This window comes from Oryctolagus cuniculus, chromosome 12 (assembly GCF_964237555.1).
Source record: "Oryctolagus cuniculus chromosome 12, mOryCun1.1, whole genome shotgun sequence".
Classification (NCBI taxonomy): domain Eukaryota; kingdom Metazoa; phylum Chordata; class Mammalia; order Lagomorpha; family Leporidae; genus Oryctolagus; species Oryctolagus cuniculus.
The window spans coordinates 80,717,158-80,736,914 of NC_091443.1; the positions used below are offsets into that span (position 1 = coordinate 80,717,158).

The 19,757-nt window shown below is 43.5% G+C and overlaps 1 long non-coding RNA gene across 1 annotated transcript in view; it reads left to right on the top strand.

Moving 5' to 3' along the window:
* Positions 1–19,486, top strand: part of LOC127483686 (uncharacterized) — a 68,454-nt gene extending 48,968 nt beyond the window's left edge. The window contains exons 2-3 of the long non-coding RNA XR_011380921.1: positions 2,296–2,413; positions 17,180–19,486. This is a non-coding gene — a long non-coding RNA (uncharacterized lncRNA). The remainder of the gene's footprint in view (positions 1–2,295; positions 2,414–17,179) is intronic.
* Positions 19,487–19,757: the final 271 nt, after the last annotated feature.

A 19,757-nucleotide genomic window follows, 5' to 3' on the forward strand; every position in this document is an offset into this window, starting at 1 on the left:
CATTTGATCTATTGAATTCTTCATTTCTAATATTTCCTTTTGATTTCTCTTTAAAATTCAATTTCATGGGAGAAATTGTCATTCATATCATGGTTTTCTTTAGTTTGTGGATTTGCTTCTGATTGCTTTTGAGTAGTCCTATGGTTAATTTTTTGAATTCCCTTTCTGGAATTTCCTCAGTCTCTTCATCTTCACATTCTAATATTGAAATGTTGTTGTATTCCTTTGGGAGGGTCATGGTATTATCATTATTCTTGTTTTTTAAATTTCTGCGTGTGTTTTTAGGTGTTTGTGGGGTTGATTTTTTTGTTTCTTTGTTTTTGTCCTCTGATGGCTTTTATCTTTGAGCTATGCCTCTGTGGCTTAGCAGGATGTCTGCACTTTTAGTGAATTTCTTCTTTATTTTTTAAAGATTTATTTATTTATTTGAAAGTCAGAGTTACACAAAGAGAGAAGGAAAGGAAGAGAGAAAGAGAGAGAGAGAAGTCTTCCATCTGCTGGTTCACTCTCCAATTGGCTGCAACAGCCGGTGCTGCGCTGATCCAAAGCCAGGAGACAGGAGCTTTTTCCAGGTCTCCCTTTTGGGTGCAGGGGCCCAAAGTCCTGGGCCATCTTACACTGCTTTCCAGGTCATAGCAGAAAGGTGGATTGGAAGTGGAGTAGCTGGGACACAAACCGGGGCCCATATGGGATGCCAGCACTGCATGCGGCAGCTTCACCCACTATGCCTCAATGCTGGCCCCTCAGTGAATTTTGAGAGGTGTGTGGTGGGTGTGGCCAGGGAGCTCTGGTCAGTGCTCCAGGGTGGGGTGAGTATCCAGGGTAACACTGACATCGGGCATGGTTGATCTCAGTTCTCTGGGTGCGAGCCCCCAGTGTGTTCCGTGCCACTGTAAAAACTGCACAGATGATCTCTGCAGTCCTAACTGTGAGCACAGTGAGCATGTGGAGCCACTCACGGTGATCACCCAGAGACCCAGCTACTCCCTGCACCTGCTCACATAACCACTGAGACCCCCGGTCTCAGCACACGAGGCTCCCACAGTCATTGAGTGCTGAGGTTTCTGTTTGCCCTGCCAGCATGCCCAGTAGACAGACAGGCTGATGTTCCCCAAGACAGCTCTGTCTAGGCTTGATCCTGGGAGGCTGCAGATGCCTGACCATCCTACATGGTTGCCCAGCCACCTCCTAGCTAGGCTGGAAGTCAGTGGGGACTGGGGATTGTTTCCTCTGCTGGGATCACTGGGTCACACGGGTACACAGGAGCCACTGGCCGAATGTTGCTCCACCACTGCCACCAGTACTGCTGTAAAGGTGGCGTCCTGTCTCAGCCGGTTACTGTGTGTGCACAGTTGCTGCCCATACCAAATGGTGCCTGCCCTTTCTCTGCCAGGCAGCAGGAGCTGTTGTGGGGAAGCTGGAGAAAGACAAACATGCCCCTTCTACTCCCACTGGGTCCTGGGCAACCGCTAGTCCCCAAGGTCCAGTCCGGACTCACGCTGTGCTCTCCCTCTGGTTATATCGCCATGGGTTGCTCCAGTCGGGTCTCACCTCCATTTCAAAGCTGCCGCCACTCCGCCTCCCAGCCACTGCCATCATGGGCTGTGCCCGTGTTCTTTCTGTACGGCTGTACTTCCATACAGGCCCACGGGGTTCCTCCTGCTCCTGTAGGGTTTCCAGTGTGGTTTTCTCTCCAATTCTGCCCTGAAAGTGCACTTCCTACACCCTTTTCTTTCACTAGTCTAGTGTATCATGTCACTCCCTAATCTACCTTCTTGGCAAAATACTAAAGATTTATTTTATTTATTTCAAAGGCAGAGTTACAGAGAGAGAGAGGGCCAAATGGCCACAATGGCTGGGGCTGGGCCAGGCAGAAGCCAGGAGCCAGGAGCTTCTTCCAGGTCTCCTGCATGGGTGCAGGAGCCCAAGCATTTGGGCCATCCTCCACTGCTTTCCCAGGCACATTAGCGGGAAGCTGGATCAGAAGTGGAGCAGCTAGCACTCCAATTGGCAGCTAAATAGGATGCTGACACTGCAGTTGGTGGCTTTACCCGCTACACCACAATGCCAGTCCCCTTGTAAATATTTCTAAGTAACATTTATGCTCACTAGTTCTTGGAGATTATGGTAATTATCTGAGGTGCCTCTGTTTTTCATGTGTTAAGGATGCATAAATTATGCTAAGATTTGTATTTTTTCAGATTTAAAGAAAATTCTAATGGGTGTGCTTTAATATAATTGATTTTTTCATATTACATATTTTAAATATTTAAGAATATTATTATTTTCATACAGAATCTCTGGGCCTCATCACACTGCTGAAGGGGTTCCTGGCATAGAAGTTATGGCTCACAATGATGAATTATAAAGAACTGGAGCAGAGCAACTGGCAGCCTCCAAATACAAAGGAAAGGTAAGGAAATGGAAAGGCGGGTTGCCTAATATAGTAGGTTTAAGCTGTGCATGTATATTTAAAGGTTGCACTGTATCCTTTAAAATGTGCAAGTGTTATATGTTAATCCAAAATGTAAAAATAAACTTAAAGTATGGGAACACTTGGAAAGTAACATTATCACACCACTCAGTTTTGTCATAGATCACTCTTATGGTGGCTATACAATGTTTCTATTGCGAGATGAAAAATACTTACAGAAATATGAGATATTTCTGGTTAGGCAGTGGTCAATAGAAGCTCCCAGAGGTCCCCTTTGGCATTATCTTGTCTTCCTCTAAATACTCATTCTTATTTTTTTTAAGAGTTATTTTATTTATTTGAAAGAGTTACAGAGAAAGGTAGAGCCAGAGAGAGAGAGGGAGAGAGAGAGAGAGGTCTTCCATCTGCTGGTTCATTTCCGAAATGTCTGCAATGGCCAGAGCTGCACTGTGAAGCCAGGAACCAGGAGCTTCTTCCACATCTCCCATGTGGGTGCAGGGGCCCAAGGACTTGGGCCGTTTTCAACTGCTTTCCCAGGCCAGGCCATAGCAGAGAGCTGGATTGGAAGAGGAGCAGCAAGGACTCGAGCCAGTGCCCATATGGGATGCCAGTGGTGCAGGCTAGGGCTTTAACCCACTGCGCCACAGTGCCGGCCCCCAAATGCTCATTCTCATTCTTATTTTAAAAACTCCTTCCTCTTTCCTTGCTTCCCTTGCTTCAATGTGAATTCTTTCACTTATTTCCCAAGGTTTCTTGTTTTTTTTTTTTTTTTTTTTTTTTTTAATTTTTGACAGGCAGAGTGGACAGTGAGAGAGAGACAGAGAGAGAAAGGTCTTCCTTTGCCGTTGGTTCACCCTCCAATGGCCGCCGCTGCAGCCGGCGCACCGTGCTGATCCGAAGGCAGGAGCCAGGATCCAGGTGCTTTTCCTGGTCTCCCATGGGGTGCAGGGCCCAAGCACCTGGGCCATCCTCCACTGCACTCCCTGGCCATAGCAGAGAGCTGGCCTGGAAGAGGGGCAACCGGGACAGAATCCGGCACCCCAACCGGGACTAGAACCCGGTGTGCCGGCGCCGCAAGGTGGAGGATTAGCCTATTGAGCCACGGCGCCGGCTCCCAAGGTTTCTTGTTTTCAGAACTGAGCAATGGCTGTGTGTCTTTAAAAAATAAAGCTTATTTACTTTCATCTATGAGGGAGGGAGAGAGAGAGAGAGAGAGAGAGAGAATCTTTCATCTGCTAGTTCACTCCTCAAATGCCTACAACAGCCAGGGCTGAGCTAGGGTGATGCCAAGGAGCCCAGAATTCCACCTCGGTCTCCAACATGAGTGAAAGGGCCAAGCACTGAGCCATCATCTCCTGCTGTCCAGGATGCATTAACAGGAAGCTGGATTGGAAGCAAAGTAGTGGGGACTTGAATTGGCACTCTGGTATGGGATGTGGGTGTCTCAAGCTGTGTCTTAATCTACTGTGCCACCACACCCATTTGTGGATGGCTATAGATCTCATGGTCCCAAGAAATAGGATCCTCCCACTTCTATTCCATGGACTTTTTTTTTTTTAAACAGATTTTTGGGTGTTCATATTTTCCCAGTCTGCCCCCTTTATACAACCCAACCTCCCCACAGGAAGTGGGACATGCGTGCCTATTACATAAGTACTCAAGACATCTCATGATTCCACAGGATAATGAGTAAGTAGCCTTGCGTTAGGTTGGCAGAGTGATAAGGAATGTTGAAGGAGTGTGGAGACCTAGATAAATGACAATGCTGATGGAAATCAGCGATAGCATGTTGAAGACTTCTGTACCATTTGCATGATTTACATCATTTCTAACTTAGTTCTCTTTATAGGTCATCTTCTGATATAATCTACAGAATGACTTTCTGAGGCAGATGTTAATAAACACATTTTTACCAGCCAAGTTAAACTGAGGTGCAAATAGGTGAGAGACACACATAATAGCAAAGCCAAAGTTTGAATCTAACCTGTTTTTACACTACATGCCTTTAATCAGTAATACTAACTCATCTCCCTCAGATTTGGGAACCTTTCTAATTCTCCAAAATATATATAGTGATATGGAGATGAACCTTATTATTGTCCATATAATGCTAAGGTCAAGAACATTATTAAAGATAAGAAGTGAAAATCCAGACATAGAGAATTATAATTGTTGTCTCACTTTGCCTGTTTTTCATTACTATAACGGAAGACTGGAGGCAGTAGAGAGGTTTATTTGGCTCACGGTTCTGGAGGTTCAAAGGCATGGTACTGGCATCGGCTTGCCTCTAGTAAAGTACTCATGATAGGAGACCATGGGGTAGTACCACAATAACAGGAGCATGTGCCAGAGTGAGTGACTACATTACAAACCAGGAACCCAGAGAATGAGTCAGGGGTCAGGCTCGCTCCTGTAACAACTTACTCTCTCAATAGTTAAAGGGTTCTGTGAGAGCTACCTTAGTTGTATCCAAGGGCAGCAACTTCAGTGATCTGTCACTAGGTTCTACCTCTTAAAGGCTCACCATTTTCAACACCTCCATACAAGGGACAAACTTTCAAACACAGGAACCTCTGGGGACAAACAGCATCAAACCATAGCATTGCCCACTTCAAAAGAATTGACTGCAGGTGTACCTTAAATGCTGAACCTTCAGCTCAAATACACTCAACTAAGGTAGAAGGAGTCTAAAGGGCAGAAGAAACACCTATTATCTTAATGTTCTGCATTTAAAAAAAGAGATAAGCATCTTCAACAAAATGCAGGTCATCAAATTCAACAAAAACTATTGGGCTTTTCATCCTTCCCACTCCACTTTAGGGCAACATTTATCGGATAAAGAACCTTTATCTAAAGAATGTTTAGTGCATTCCTTTTCCAATAAAACTCACACTTTATCAAATAAATTTAAAAAATTTTTTAAAGAAAACTTTTATCTAATAAAAAAATTTTTGAAAGTACAGCTTTTGGATTATAGCGGTTTTTCCCCCATAACCACCCTCCCACCCACAAACCATCCCATCTTCTACTCCCTCTCCCATCCCATTCTTCATTAAGATTCATTTTTAATAAGGGACACTAACCCACTGTTGGTGGGAATGCAAACTGGTTAAGCCACTATGGAAGTCAGTCTGGAGATTCCTCAGAAACCTGAATATAACCCTACCATTCAACCCAGCCATACCACTCCTTGGAATTTACCCAAAGGAAATGAAATTGGCAGACAAACAAGCTGTCTGCACATTAATGTTTATTGCAGCTCAATTCACAATAGCTAAGACCTGGAACCAACCCAAATGCCCATCAACAGTAGACTGGATAAAGAAATCATGGGACATGTACTCTATAGAATACTATACAGCAGTCAAAAACAATGAAACCCAGTCATTTGCAACAAGATGGAGGAATCTGGAAAACATTATGCTGAGTGAATTAAGCCAGTCCCAAAGGGACAAATATCATATGTTCTCCCTGATCAGCGACAACTAACTGAGCACCAAAGGGGAAACCTGTTGAAGTGAAGTGGACACTATGAGAAACAGTGACTTGATCAGCTCTTGTCCTGACTGTTGATGTACAATGTAATACATTATCCATTTTAATATTTTTTTATTCTAGTACTATTGGTTGAACTCTGTAATTAATACACAATTATTCTTAGGTGTTTAAATTTTAACTGAAAAGTGATCCCTGTTAGGAATCTGGAAAACATTATGCTGAGTGAAATAAGCCAGTCCCAAAGGGACAAATATCATATGTTCTCCCTGATCGGTGACAACTAACTGAGCACCAAAAAGGAAACCTGTTAAAGTGAAATGAACACTATGAGAAACAGTGACTTGATCAGCCCTTGCCCTGACTGTTGATGAACAACTTAAAACGTTATCCCTCTTAGTATTTTTTTGTTTGTTCTACTTAATACTTTTGGTTGAATTCTGTAATCAATACACAGTTATTCTTAAGTGTTGAAGCTTAACTGAAAAGTGATCTCTGTTAAATATAAGAGTGGGAATAAGAGAGGGAAGAGATGTGCAATTCGGGACATGCTCAAGCTGACTTGCCCCAAACGGTAGAGTTAGAAAAATACCAGGGGATTCCAATTCAATCCCATCAAGGTGGCATGTACCAATGCCATCTCACTAGTCCCAGTGATCAATTTCTATTCACAATTGATCATAATGATAGGACTAAGAGTCAAAGGGATCACATAAACAAGATTAGTGTCTGCAAATACTAACTGATAGAATAAAAAAGGGAGAGAACAATCCAACATGGGAAGCGAGATACACAACAGACTCATAGAATGGCGGATGTCCTAAACAGCACTCTGGCCTCAGAATCAGCCCTTAAGGCATGCGGATCCAGCTGAAAAGCCCATGAGAGTATTTCAGGCATGGAAAGCCAAGACACTCTGGCCAAAAAAAAAAAAATGACCTAAATGAAAGATCTCTGTGTGTGAGATCCCAGTGAAAAGAACAGGTCATCAAAGAAGGAGGTACCTTTCTCTGAAGGGAGGAGAGAACTTCCACTTTGACTATGACCTTGTCTAAATAAGATCAGAGTCGGTGAACTCAAAAGGCTTCCATGGCCTTGGCAACTCATGACAAGAGCCTAGGGTGATTACTGATGCCATAAACAAGAGTGTCGATTTGTTAAGTCAACAACAGGAGTCACTGTGCACTTACTCCTCATGTAGGATCTCTGTCCTTAATGTGCTGTACATTGTGATTTAATGCTATAACTAGTACTCATACAGTATTTTTCACTTTGTGTTTCTATGTGGGTGCAAACTGTTGAAATCTTTACTTAATATATGCTAAACTGATCTTCTGTATATAAAGAGAATTGAAAATGAATCTTGATGTGAATGGAAGGGGAGAGGGAGCATGAAAGGGGAGGGTTGTGGATGGGAGGGAAGTTATGGGGGGGGGAAGCCATTGTAATCCATAAGCTGTACTTTGGAAATTTATATTCATTAAATAAAAGTTCAAAAAAAAAAAAAGAATTGGAATGAGGGGAGAAAGTCCTCCAAATGTCATAAAAAAAAAAGATTCATTTTTAATTATCATTATATACAGAAGATCAACTTAGTATACACTAAGTAAAGATTTCAACAGAGTGCACCCACACAGACTACACAAAGTATAAAGTACTGCTTGAAGACTATTTTTGCCATTAATTATCACATACAACACATTAAGGACAGAGATCCTACGTGAGGAGTAAGTGGACCGTGACTCCTGTTGTTGATTTAGCAATTGAACTCTTATTTATGACGTCAGTAATCACCCTAGGCTCTTGTCATGAGCTGCCAGGGCTATGGAAGCCTCTTGAATTCACAAACTCTGACGTTATTTAGACAAGGCCATATTCAAAGTGGAAGTTCTCTCCTCCCTTCAGAGAAAGGTACCTCCTTCTTTGATGGCCCCTTCTTTCCACTGGGATCTCACTCATAGAGATCTTTCATTTAGGTCATTTTTTTTTTTTTTTGGCCAGAGTGTCTTGGCTTTCCATGCCTGAGAAACTCTCATGGGCAGATTCAAATGCCTTAAGGGCTGATTCTGAGGCCAGAGTGCTGTTTAGGGAATTTGCCATTCTATGAGTCTACTGTGTATCCCACTTCCCGTGTTGGATCATTCTCTCCTTTTTAATTCTATCAATTATTATTAGTGGACCCTGGTCTTATTTATGTAATCCCTTTGACTCTTAATCCTATCTTTATGATCAATTATGAACTTAAACTGATCATTTTGACTAGTAAGATGGCATTAATACATGCCAACTTAATGGGATTTGGAGTGCCATGGCTGTTTTTAGCTCTACCATTAGGGGTAAGTCCGAGTGTGCATGTGCCAAACTGTACATCTCCTCCCTCTTTTATTCTCACTCTTATATTTAACAGGGATCAGTTTTCAGTTAACTTTAAACACCTAAGAATAACTGTGTGTTAATTAAAGAGTTCAACCAATGGTATTAAGTAGAAAAAGAAAAAACTAAAAAGAATAAAATGGTAAGTTGTTCCTCAACAGTCAGGACAAGGGCTGATCAAGTCATTGCTTCTCATAGTGTCAGTTTCACTTCTACAGAGTTCCTTTTAGGTGCTCAGTTAGTTGTCACAGATCAGGGAGAACATATGATATTTGTCCCTTTGGGACTGGCTTATTTCACTCAGCATGTTTTCCAGATTCCTCTATTTTGTTGCAAATGACCGGGTATCATTTTTTTTTACCGCTGTGTAGTATGGTATAGAGTACGTATTCCATAATTTCTTATCCAGTCTTTTGTTGGTGCTTACCAAATAAATTTAATCAAATCACAAGATGTATAATCATAATTCAATTTGAGGTAGATGAAGAGGATATTGTTGTTTGAAAGAGTGCAATCTTTATTGTCTTCTCCATAAAATCTATATTGATATCTAAACTTGAGAAATCCTATATGGTTGATTAAATTGTTTTGTGTAGTTCAGGAGTTTCTTTACCAGAAGTCTGTCAATCAGTTAACTTTTTGCCCTGGATTTGACTGCAGAGATGAGGGATTGTGCCCACCTGCAAATCTCATTCAGACCTTGCCTTGTTTTTACTTGATTCTCAGCATGTGTGTTTCAACTGACCAAGGAAGGTGGATGTTCATGGTCAGTACCAGGTGTTCACTGAAGCTGTATATCCCACCCTGGGCATTGAGTGGGAGCATCCTTACATACAATTCTCCCTTCCCATGCTCCAGGGCAGGGATTAGTTTCCCTGTGTGTCCCCAGTACCTGGAATGCTTAATCTTGTTTATCATGAACTTTAGGCAAAACAAAATAAAACAAAAAAAAAACAAAAAAACGGAAAAACCTGGAGAAATAACTTGGACTGGATTCTCGAGTTCCTTGCATGCTGTGGCTAGGAGTTTGAGCTTTGTTTTCTGTACAAATAAAAAAATGTATACCGTGTGCAGTGGTGAGAGCGGAGGTGTTGAGTGGAAGGATGCCATGATCCACAGTGGTTTTTATAGAGAAGACACTGGCAGCAACTTAGAAAGTGGATCACAGAAAGCAACACTGATAGGCGGGGAGGGACCAACCATGAGGTCATCAGAGCAGCACAAATGAGGACCAGAATTAGGGCTGTGGCTGAGAGTACAGAGGAGGCCCCTGACCAAAAGACACACTTTGAAATTCAATTTAGAGCAGTTCTTTCTACACTGCTTGTCTGGTTTTGTTTTCAAACTTAAGAGTTTATTTTAAAAGTAAAGCTTTCTTTTCCCATTGGAATTCTGAAGTTTCACATGTCTGCGAAAAAATTACTTGGGTTTTAGAAATTTACTTTGGAAGCTTAAGGCTGTCAATCAACTTCTAAGCTATACCCAAAGTCCTTGCAATGCTCCACACTGCCCTCCCCCAACAGCAAGGCTAATGCCCCACTGCCTGGCAATTATATTAGCGAGCCACACATTACGCAAGTGAGTCTTAAATGTTGTCCATCTTAAACAAATTCCTTTTGTCTATTGCAGACCATATGGAAATGATGTAGTGAGGGTAAAACAAAATCTAACTGAAAACATCCTTTCAGGGGAATTAGAGGATTAAGCTCTACCCTCAACTAGTCTTATCAAACCTTTGGAAGGGAGCCCATGGAAAGGGTCTAGGGCACCCACAGGGGAAATGTTACATTCTGGAAAGCTGGGTGCAAGCTAGTGAGATGAGATTTAGCCTGACCCTGATCTAACTCCCAGCCCTAGGCAAAAGCAAGTCACATCTGTAGTTATTTAATGCATCAAAAAGACCATACCAAGGAGGAGGTAGACAGGGTTTTCTAGTTCACACCTTGTTGCAAATATTCCTTGACAATGGCTAGGTATAAACAAAGGCAATGGACAGCCATCCAATGCTTTGTTTGGTTCTGCCCTATAAACTCAAAACGTTTGTTAAACCCCAAGTGCCAGATACTTTTCAACATAAAAAGGATTTATTCTTTTGACAGAAGAAAATATTTTACCTTGGCTTTGAGGAGGAGACTTTTACATATTTCATCCATGACTTCAAACGAAGGCAACAAGGCTTGATGCAGGGCTTTAAAAACACTTCTCACAACAGATTCTGACTCTAAAGATGCTGTACATGTCTCAATACCCTTGTTTCTTTGAAGCCCCTGATTACATTATGTCATTTCCTTTCTCTTCTGTTCAAGGACAACCCAGGAATTCTGATAGTGGAGGTGCCTGTCATCTCAATGGAGGTGGATTGTTTTTGTGGTCAGATGGCCTGGAGCGGTAGCAGACAGATCTTCCAGGCTTGGAAAGGGCATGCATTGCCCAGGAATGAGGATCACACAGAAAGAGATGACAGAACAAATTCAGGGTAGCCCTTTCTGCATTTTGTGTGACCTCCTTGTCCTCAAGGCTGGCAATGTGTGACAGAACCACTTATCTTGGTGTTAAATAGCAGTTTTCAACAAGGGGCAACTTTGTTCCCTAAGGGGGCACTTGACAATGCCTGGAGATATGTTTATTGTAAAGACCAGTGTAAGGATGGGAATGCTACCAGCAGCTGATGGGTAGAGCCCAAGGATGCAACGAGATATCCAACAGTACATAGGACAGCTCCTCAAAAAAACACAGTATGCAGCTCCCAGTGTCAACAGCGCTGAGACTGAGAAACTCTGGTATAAAATCATTGCTAACCAAAGGGAAGACAAGTCATTATATCTGGAGACACCCTTACCATGGCATTAAATTCTAAAGGCTGCCCTATCTGAAGAAGCCGACGCTCCAGATGGTGAGAACACTAGTATCCGAAGGGGTGATGAGTCTTTGGGGGATTCCTTCTTCCCCTCACTGGGGATACACCTGTCACTGACAAACTGTGCCCCTTTGGGAGACATTTCTTATGTCTGTCTGCCCCAAACCCACCTCTTTCCCATCTGTGGACAGCACCTTGGTCTTCCTTTAGCCATGGGGTGCACATGTACTCTCAGCTGGCCTGCTCAGGGTCTCCATCCCAGCAGGACTGACACAAGGTGACAAATGGTGGAGCCAGTTCATGCCTGAAGAATTAGTCCTTGTGATTTAGCACCTAGATCCTCAGTGCACTTCCACTTTTTTCTTTCCTGTTCAAAGCCTGGCAGCTCATTTTTATTCCTCTTGTACCATTCCAATGAATGTCTGCTAGGTGGTGAATGTTTGTGTGCCCTTAATATTCCTATGCCGAAGTCTTAATCAACATGCGAGTGCTTTACATGTGCTTTGTCTCCAAGGGGGTGCAGGTATTGGAAGCTTGTTCTTTACTAGGGTGATGTTGGGGGGTGGGAACTTTTAAGAGGTGGGGTCTAGTGGGAGGGTCTTAAGTCACTGAAGGCCCTGCCCTCTGAAGCGTTACTCTCTGATATCTCTCTTTCTTCCTGGTTGGCACACGATCTGCCACAGGGCCTTTGGGAGGGCCTGAGCTATGCTGCTTAGACTTTCATCCTCCAAAACTGTGAGCTAAATAACCTCTTTCTTTGCAGGAAATACCTCAGGTTTAGGAGTCATTCAGTCTTCAGGGTGGGGCTCTCAGGAATGAGATTTCTACCCTTATAAGAGGCTGCATGAGAGAGATGTTCTCTCTCTCTCTCTCCTTCTCCCTACCCCCTCCCACCTCCACCCCCTATGTACAAATTAGCAAGAAAGTGGCCATCTGCAAAAGTGACTCCTCCTCAGTCAGGAGTCTGTTGGCATCTTGATCCTGAACTTCTCAGGCTCCCAAACTGTAAGCAACAAATGTTTGTTGTTTCAGCCACCCAATTTATGGTAATTTGTTACAAAATAGCTGCATCTGATTAGGACAATTTCTTTTTTGTTTTTTCTTCTTGCAACTAGTGAGAACTGGCTGCAAAGAAAGAACCAAAATATCTCAAGATTACTATTCGCATGCCTGGGTGGTACAGATTTGAGTGATACCAGATCTGTGAACCACTTCATGATTGGTTCTAGAGATTTTGAAAGGGACTAACTAAAACTACGCCAGCCCAGACCCCACGCCTAACTACGAGTTGTCTAGTACACAAGGAAAAACAGTAATTGTTCATTTATTCATTTGAAAAGCAGAGAAAGATAGAAATCTTCCATCTTCCATTCACTCCCCAGATACTTGAACAGCTAGAGCTGGACCAAGTTAAAGCTGGGAGCCAGGATCCCACACTGGTGGGAGAAGTCCCCATCACCACTGCCTTCCAGGGTGCGAAAGACCGGGAAGTTAGAACGGAGAGCAGAGCTGAGACTTGCACCAGGCACTGTAATATAGGATGGAGGTACCCAAGTGGCATGTTAACTGCTGTGCCAACCATCTGCACCCCCACCCACCCAGGCATGACTTTGTAAGCCTGCAGAGATCTTGAAGCATCAGGCCCTAGGAGCAGGTTGATCCACTAAAAATGCCAACTGAAAAATCATTGCCTCAGAAAAGCAAACTTGGCAAAGCATGAAAGGACCTGAGAAATACAATCTGAAATAGCTCAAATCTCTTTCTTGTGTTCTGGGCACAAAAGGCAATTACAAGGCAAGTGCTCTAATTAAATATGTGGAATGATACGACTATTGGCTAAGGAGGGTGATACCATGAAAACTTATATAAGCTTAAAGATACTAAATAGAGATTCTCCCCAAATTAGATGAAAATATCATGAAATTTATTAATTTTTACACCTTGAATTTTTCCTTTTTATTTTTTAAGAAGATTTATCTATCACCTGAAAGGCAGGATTAGAGAGAGAGAGAGAGAGAGAGAGAGATCTTCCATCCAATGGTTCATCTAAGATTACTGCAATGGCTGGGGTTGTGCTAGGCTGAAGCCAGGAGCCACGCATTTCATTCGGGTCGCCCATGTGTGTACAGGGGCCCAAGTACTTGGGTCATCCTCCACTGCTTTCCCAAGCCATTAGCAGGGTGTTGGATTGGAAGCACAGCAGCTGGGACACATACTGCTGCCCACATGGGATGACAGTGTTGTAGGCAGTGGCTTAACACATTATGCTGCAACACCAGCCCTCTGTGTTTTTCCTTTTTTAATTATTAAAAGAATAAAAAAAAGAGCAGCCGCTCTCTTTTCTTCCTCTCCCTTCTTCTTTCCTAGAATAAACACAATTAAGAAGTTGGTCTATAACATACTATTTATCATTCCAGACATCTTTCCCTGCCTAACCAAACTTATTGACACCTTGTTTCTCCAATGAATCATAAAATCAGGATCATGCTATACCTGTTTTTTGGTACTTTCCTTGTCTCAGATTCTGTCTTGGACATCCTTCTACGTCAGTATATATTATGTCATCCATGTTCTTTCATTGCACGTTTTATTTGTAGCTTGTACAATGTTTTCTCAGCACATTACTGGTTAATTTCTGAATCACTCATAAAAAATGATTAAAAAATAACGGTGATTGGCCGGCGCCGTGGCTCAACAGGCTAATCCTCCACCTTGCGGTGCCGGCACACTGGGTTCTAGTCCCGGTCAGGGCGCCGGATTCTGTCCCGGTTGCCCCTCTTCCAGGCCAGCTCTCTGCTATGGCCAGGGAGTGCAGTGGAGGATGGCCCAGGTGCTTGGGCCCTGCACCCCATGGGAGACCAGGAAAAGCACCTGGATCCTGGCTCCTGCCATCGGATCAGCGCGGTGCGCCAGCTGCAGCGGCGGCCATTGGAGGGTGAACCAACGGCAAAGGAAGACCTTTCTCTCTCTGTCTCTCTCTCTCACTGTCCACTCTGCCTGTCCAAAAAAAAAAAAAAAAAAAAAAAAAAAAAAAAAAAAAAAACGGTGATTGCAGGACCACCTCTGGCTGGCCTGTTTTTGTTCTAGGTGAAGAGCTGCTGGCCTGCTGCCCATGATACATGACTGCTGTTGTCACACGAGGGCAGAAATACGCCGTGAGTGTTTCTTCCAAGCAGCAGGCTCCAGGGCAAAAGGAGGGTCCTGGGTGGACTGCTCAGCAGAGAAAGGTAGAATGCCCTGGAGACTCATTCCTGCACCAAAGGAAACAGAGCAGCCAATTTCTCCCACGCATCCCCTCCCCCAGACCTGCAATCTGCAATAATTTTGCAGAAATAAAGCAAATGGATTGCCACATTCCTCCACGTCTATTACACTTGACTATTCTTTGCAGGAGCTACTCAGGACCAAATGTTTGGAAAGGAAGTTGGCTGGCCACAGTGTCTTTTTCTTTTCTTTCTTTCTTTTTTTATTTTTTTAGAAACTTTTCTGCTGCAGCTGCAAAATAGGAAAAAAAGAAGAAAAAGAAAAAAAATGTAACTCCCCCCCAACCAAAGACCTTTTAGGAAAAATTCTTCATTTATTTATTGAAAAGCTCTTGCACATTACATATTTAAGCTTACATATGCTGAGAAGTCTTGATAGCCATTGAGAGCTTAAAAATTTATTTTGATGTTAAGCATTTAGTAATTACTTTGACTTCTAAAAATTTTTCCTTTACACATTGTATTTATTTGAAAGGTGGAGAGACAGAGAGAGAAAAGTGACAGACACCTCTATTTAACCATCCATTGTGTTACCCTCAAATGCCTGCAACAACCAGAGCTTGGCTGGGCTGAAGCCAGGAACCCTGAACTCAATCTAGGTTGCCCATGTGGGTGACAGGGACACATTTACCTGAGCCATCACCTGCTGTCTCCCAGGATGTACATTAGCAGGCAGCTGGAATTGGGTTCAGAGTTGAGACTACAACTTGGGTGCTCTGATGTGGCATGTGGCTACCCCAAGTCTTCCAAGGAAAGTCTTAACCATTACACCCAACACACTTGCCACATAGAGATTTATTCTCTTACAAATGAGTGGGTCCTTTGAATCAGGATTAACAATTGAATTTCTTGGCTTCAGGTACTCTGTAGCCAGCTGAGCCTCCAAAGACTGTTTTTTCAAGGGTTATGGCTTTGTGAGACAACAGGCGACATTACTATTGATTAGAATGACAAAATACTTCCCAAAATCTTCTCCAGTGTCTGTGCTTAGCATGCGCAAGCTCGGCCTTCTCTTCAGTCCGCACAGCTGGGGCCTCTGTTCTACAAGACAGCTGCCAGCACAGCGGTACAGGTAGCTTAGAATCCTCTCCTCTCAGTGTGGCCCTACTGGCTGCTGTGTCCTCAATCGGCCTCTCCAGCCTCTTCTCCTACAGTCAGAGAGCACGGATCCAACAGTAGCTCACAGCGCTGCATCACGGAGCCCCCCTTGCCTGCAGTGCCATTTTCTGTCTCTCTGCCACTTGGCAAAGTTCTCACCCTTCAAGGCCCAGATCACTCACATCCTCCCTTTGCCTTCCCTAGATACAACTAAGCTTGCACAATTAGGTGACATTTTGTTCATACTATTGCCATTCACCGTGTAATTTTAGTTATCAGTAGCATTAACATTGTTATAATAAAAGCAGCTATCCTCAAAATACTCACTAACTTCCAGAAACTGCGCTATGGATTTATATTAGGTCATTTCAATATAATTGGATTTTGTCACATTTTACAGAGGGTGAAATTAATATCCAGAGACATGAAATTGTCCAAATTCACATACTAAGTTTATGGGGGTACTTCTAAAAATTCATTTAAACATGAAATTAGGGGCCAATCCTGTGGCGTAGTGGGTTGAGCCACCACCTACAAAGCCAGCATCCCATATGCTCACAGGTTTGAGTCCTGACTTCTCCACTTCTGATGCAGCTCTCTGCTAATGTGCTTGGTAAAGTTATGGACAACGGCCTAAGTCCTTGGGCCCTGCACCCATGTGGGAGACCCAGAAGAAGCCCCTGGGTTCTGGCTTTGGCCTGACCCAGCCTTGGTCATTGTGGCCATTTGGGGAGTGAATCAGCAGGTAGAAGATCTCTCTCCCTCTCTCTCTCTCCCTCTCTCTCCCTCTCTCTCTCTCTCTCTCCCTCTCTTTGAATAAGTCTGCCTTTCAAATAGAATAAACCTTTTTTAAAAAGATGGAATTAAAAGATGCATGCATTTTGGTGAAAAAAAAATTTGAAAGCCATGCATGTTAGAGGTCTTCAAAACTGTCATGAAAAATACATATTATGAAGAACTATGAGGGGATTTCAAAAATTTTTGGCACCAAAATAAAATTATCTTTTGATTGCATTTTCCAATGAACTTTTTGAAGTTTCCTTCTATCTGTCTGTTTCCCATTACTATAATAAGATACATGGGACTGGGTAACTTTAAAAGGAAAAGAGGTTTATTTAGCTCACAGATCTGGAAGTCAAGGGCATGATGCTGGCATTAACTTAGCTCTGCAGGCCTCATGGCAGATGATGGGGTGTGTGTGAGAGGGCGAGATCACATTGCCAGACAGAAAGCCAAAGGGCCTGGGATCTCACAATCCCTTCAAAGGGCATACTCTCCATGATCTAAGGATCTCCCATTGAACGCCACCTCTGCTGAAAGCCCACCACCCTGGGGACCCATCTTCTCACACACAAATCTTCGACCAAGTCAAACCATATCCAAGCATTGCACCATGCTGAGTGACAGAATCCAGTGCAGTGACACTGCCCAGCCCGTCTGGTTCTGGAGTCTGTGTGGTCTTTCACCCTGAACTACTGGGCACTTTTACACCCATCTTCTCTTTTTGTTGGCTTGTGAATTTTGAAGGAAGTTCTCAGCTTCGTCCACATTTGTGTTCACTCTCTCATGGATAGTGGGTCCCAAAAGAGCACTTTTCTTTGAAAGTGTGGTTTCATCTAGATATTGAAGGCTGAGGTTTTGTTGTGTTTGTTTTTGCAGGAAATTGATGAACAACTGGAATCAAGTTGCTTGCTGTTGGGCTGGACTGAGCACTCTCATGTTGTCAACTGCCCTAGGCATGGAATACTGCCAATCTTACAGAGGCAAGTTTGAGGGAGAACAATGGGGTACATGGGCCCATAGCATTGGCTATTAGCCAGAGGGGCAAACATTATGTATGAAGATAAGCTTCAGAGATGGGGTGATGGAGCCTAAAGATGAGTCTACACTTTGAGTGTTTACCATGCTCATTTTTTTCTTTATTCTCCTTTCCATTTCCTCTCCTGTTTCCCATTTTGAGATGGAAACAGAAATTCAAAGAGGGCTAAGTAACTTAGTTAACATGAATAAGTTACATGGATAGTCAGTGGCTAAGCTTCCTATTCAGGCATAAGGCCAAAGCTGCTACCACTTGGGTAAAGTGTGATAATTTAATTTTTAAATATTTATTTATTTATTTGAAAATCAGAGAGAGAGAGAGAGAGAGAGAGAGAGAGAGGTCTTCCATCCGCTGGTTCATTCCCCAACTGGCTGCAACAGCCGGAGCTGTGTCAATCTGAAGCCAGGAGCCAGGAGCTTCCTCCAGGTCTCCCACGCAGGTGAAGGAGCCCAAGGACTTGGACTGTCTTCCATTGGTTTCCCAGGCCACAGCAGAGAGCTGGATCAGAAGTGGAGCTGCTGGGACTCGACCCGGCGCCCACATGGGATGCTGGACCTGCAGGCGGCAGCTTTACCTGCTATGCCACAGCGCCGGCCTCTATAATGTAATTTCATATCTAACACCATTGCTCTGCCATTCCTGAGGCCATAGCTTGCAAGCATAGTTTTGTGCCTTACAGAAAAGGCATGTACTGGCTTCATACAGAAATGTCGATTATACTGTATAGCAAGGGTTGGGAGGGTTTGCCTAGCTCTGGCTCTGCTGAACTTTGGCTTGGCACACTTGCCCAGCACACAAGGAAAACAAGCTGAAACACATAGCCAGCTGCCTTCAGCTGACACAGGGAGTCTGGACGAATGCTGTAGCCATACTCTGCAAATGGAAACCATTCTTTCTGGTGGGGAGAGCCCTGTAGAGAACCAGCATTCTTTGCAATCCATCCAATCCACAGCAGCCCTTTGATGGAGAACAGGGAGAGCCCCAGGGTGAGAAGAATGGGGATGTCACCCTCAGCCTCACCCCCACTGCTTTGAAAGCCAGTTCCGCCCCTCCCATTTGCAGGGCCCACACACCATGTGTCTAAATAGTTCACAGTTATAAATCAAACCAACACACTGCCAGATAAAATATGTTCTGTCCTCCCCCCTGGACAAATCTAACTTCATAACAATGTGGATGGTCAGGCTGGAATTTACAGCTCTCAAGCTCGTGGAGTTCTCTACTGGAACAAGGTGGTACAGGGAGAAGCGGCTGCTGGCTGGAGGTTCACTCTCTATCCCCCAATGCACAAGGCTCTTTGAGTGCACATTTGTGATGTGGCAGTCCACACAGCACAATTCTGTCCATGTCTTCAGCATCCAGCTGCCCTTTGGCCATTCTGAGCCTGGGATTATATCTACAAGCAGAGTCATTTGAAGCAGAGAATTCCAGGAAGCCCGGTTCCTGAAGTGATGCTTAAACAAGCCCAGTGTCCAGGGGGTGTTTCTGGACAAGAGTGAAGGCAAGGCCCTGTAAAGCCCTATAAACAGCAGGTCTGGGCAGGATCAACCTTGCCTAAGTCTATGCTAAAGAGAGAAGTTTCATAATCATGATTTTTGGAGTGCCTGGGTTTGTGTCCCAGTTCCAGTTTTCCTGCCAATGCACATCTTGGGAGGCAGCAGGTGATGGCTCCAGTATTTTATTCCCTGCTACCCATGTGGGAGACCCACATGGAGTTGTGGGCTCCTGGCTTCAGGTGGATCCAGCCCCTGCTATGGTGGGCATTTGAGGAGAAAAGCAGTGGATGGGAGTTTCTCTCTCTCTCTCTCTGTAAATGAACAAATAAAATTTGAAAATAAAACAAAATACAAATAAGATTTGAATGAATTACAGTCACAGAAGTCAAGGGGTGGATTTTAAGTCAGAGATTATTGGAATACCAAAGCCATCATACACTTTGAATGCTTTCTGAAGTTAAGGTAGATTTAAGTAGTGATTGATTCTTATCCCCTGTGTCAGCTAAGATTCAATATCCCCTGCCCTTGGGGTATTATCAACATACTGGTATTTTTTTTAAAGTATAACCAAATACTAATGATCAACAATTTTAAATTAAAAATTTCCTGCATTTTATGGAACATCTATATTAGAAATAGTGAAAAAAAAAAGATTGCCTTCTTTGTGTAAATTGACAATTTTATATGACTTTTAAGCAGAGAAACTTTCAATTTGAGCACTAAAGCTTTCTGGGTTCAGTCCTTCCCCCGCCGGAAAGGGGTGAAGGGCCCATGCCTGGATTTCTTCAGGTGTGAAAAGCTCTCATCGCTTCATCATTTCCTTCGGAGCAGCGTTGCCTTTCCGTGCTAGGTATTCTGTTTCATCTGGAGTCTTTACATTGGGCCCTGAATCCTTGGGATTATAGCTGCCCAGTCCTGCACA